The sequence below is a fragment of the Coregonus clupeaformis genome, chromosome 17, assembly GCF_020615455.1.
Source record: "Coregonus clupeaformis isolate EN_2021a chromosome 17, ASM2061545v1, whole genome shotgun sequence".
NCBI classification, from domain to species: Eukaryota; Metazoa; Chordata; class Actinopteri; order Salmoniformes; family Salmonidae; genus Coregonus; species Coregonus clupeaformis.
The window spans coordinates 14,406,167-14,408,666 of NC_059208.1; the positions used below are offsets into that span (position 1 = coordinate 14,406,167).

The following is a 2,500-nucleotide window of genomic DNA, read 5'->3' on the forward strand; positions in this document are numbered from 1 at the left end:
TGGCCCCATCCATCCTCCCCTCAATACGGTGCAGTCGTCCTGTCCCCTTTGCAGAAAGCATCCCCAAAGAATGATGTTTCCACCTCCATGCTTCACGGTTGGGATGGTGTTCTTGGGGTTGTACTCATCCTTCTTCTTCCTCCAAACATGGCGAGTGGAGTTTAGACCAAAAAGCTGTATTTTTGTCTCATCAGACCACATGACCTTCTCCCATTCCTCCTCTGGATCATCCAGATGGTCATGGGTAAACTTCAGACGGGCCTGGACATGCGCTGGCTTGAGCAGGGGGACCTTGCGTGCGCTGCAGGATTTTAATCCATGACGGCATAGTGTGTTACTAATGGTTTTCTTTGAGACTGTGGTCCCAGCTCTCTTCAGGTCATTGACCAGGTCCTGCCGTGTAGTTCTGGGCTGATCCCTCACCTTCCTCATGATCATTGATGCCCCACGAGGTGAGATCTTGCATGGAGCCCCAGACCGAGGGTGATTGACCGTCATCTTGAACTTCTTCCATTTTCTAATAATTGCGCCAACAGTTGTTGCCTTCTCACCAAGCTGCTTGCCTATTGTCCTGTAGCCCATCCCAGCCTTGTGCAGGTCTACAATTTTATCCCTGATGTCCTTACACAGCTCTCTGGTCTTGGCCATTGTGGAGAGGTTGGAGTCTGTTTGATTGAGTGTGTGGACAGGTGTCTTTTATACAGGTAACGAGTTCAAACAGGTGCAGTTAATACAGGTAATGAGTGGAGAACAGGAGGGCTTCTTAAAGAAAAACTAACAGGTCTGTGAGAGCCGGAATTCTTACTGGTTGGTAGGTGATCAAATACTTATGTCATGCAATAAAATGCAAATTAATTACTTAAAAATCATACAATGTGGTTTTCAGGATTTTTGTTTTAGATTCTGTCTCTCACAGTTGAAGTGTACCTATGATAAAAATTACAGACCTCTACATGCTTTGTAAGTAGGAAAACCTGCAAAATCGGCAGTGTATCAAATACTTGTTCTCCCCACTGTATACTACAACCCTGACGTGTCCTGACGTGTCGCTCCGCTCACAGCCTCACACTAACCACATTCCTCCTTCTCCTTCCTCCTGGTTACTGGTTCCTGGGAAGAGGAGGTCTGCATCCCAAATGGCACCCTGTTCCCTTTAAAGTGCACTACTTTTGACCCACATGGCCCTGGTCTAAAGTAGTGCACTATAAAGGGCACAGGGTGCTATTTGGCATGCCCCTGAAGACTGGCAGGGTGAGAGAGTGGTCTCTCTGAACGTGACCGTCTCAATCACCTCTTTAATTCTTCCTCTGACGATGATGATGGTAATGGACAGCAGAGAGAGACCTAGCTTCATGTTTCAATGAAACAACACTCTGAGTGTTCAATAACACTACGTCTCAATGTTCCACTGTCAGAGTGACAGACACTCAGAGATATGTCAACAAACAAGAGAGACACCTACCGGAGATTGAGACAGAGCCTAGACACACATTAATTAACATACACACACACTACACACCACACTACACACCACACACTACACACAAATGAATAGCTCTCCCTGTTTCACCTCGACATGAACAACAGCAGGCCTGAACAGTTCACTAGTGAGCTCAGTCCTTGTCCAGCAGAGAGCCTCAGCCATACAGACAGGGACAGAAAGCCAGAGTTCATCAGCTGGCTGGTCCCTGCCGTCACTGTGTCTTCTGGCAGCAGTGGTTGCTGCTGGACTGCTCGTCCTCAGAGAGACAGTCACACAGGTCACCCCTCCAGATCTGGATCAGCCCTGGGAGGCTCTGGGAGGGAGGGAGGCTGGCTGTATGGGGCTGTGTCAGGCTGTATGGGGCTGTGTCAGGCTGCATGGGGCTGTGTCAGGCTGTATGGGGCTGTGTTAGGCTGTATGGGTCAGGCTGTATGGGGCTGTGTCAGGCTGTGTCAGGCTGTATGGGGCTGTGTCAGGCTGTATGGGGCTGTGTCAGGCTGTATGGGGCTTTGTCAGGCTGTATGGGGCTGTGTCAGGCTGTATGGGGCTGTGTCAGTCCCTCAGCTATGTCCAATGAGAGGAGCCAGGGGGAGCGGTTAGCAGGGACACTCTCATACCCAATACATTAGGTCATCCTAATACTGGTCATGGCTGGAAGGCTCTATAGCTCTATGGACACCATGCAGTCTGGCCTGCAGACAGCACAGTCATGACCCAGAGGGCTGGAGTGGGGACAGGGAGAGGGGAGGGGGGAGAGGTGAGTTAGAAATGGTGGGGGGGGATAGGGAGAGGGCTGGGGAGGGAGGGGGGAGAGTGGTAGACTGGAGGGGACAGGGGAGAGGAGGAGGTGAGGTGGAACAGGGGGACAGGGAGAGGGCTGGGGAGGGAGGGGGAGAGGTGAGGTGAGGTGAGGTGGAACAGGGGTCAGGAGAGGGCTGGGGAGGGAGGGGGAGAGGTGAGGTGGAACAGGGGGACAGGGGAACAGGGAGAGGGCTGGGGAGGGAGGAGGAGAGGTGA

General features: G+C 51.8%; 1 protein-coding gene across 1 annotated transcript in view; it reads right to left on the bottom strand.

Moving 5' to 3' along the window:
- LOC121585310 (vacuolar protein sorting-associated protein 13B-like) overlaps positions 1 to 2,500 on the bottom strand; it is a 719,687-nt gene that overhangs the window by 93,978 nt on the left and 623,209 nt on the right. The window lies entirely within an intron of this gene.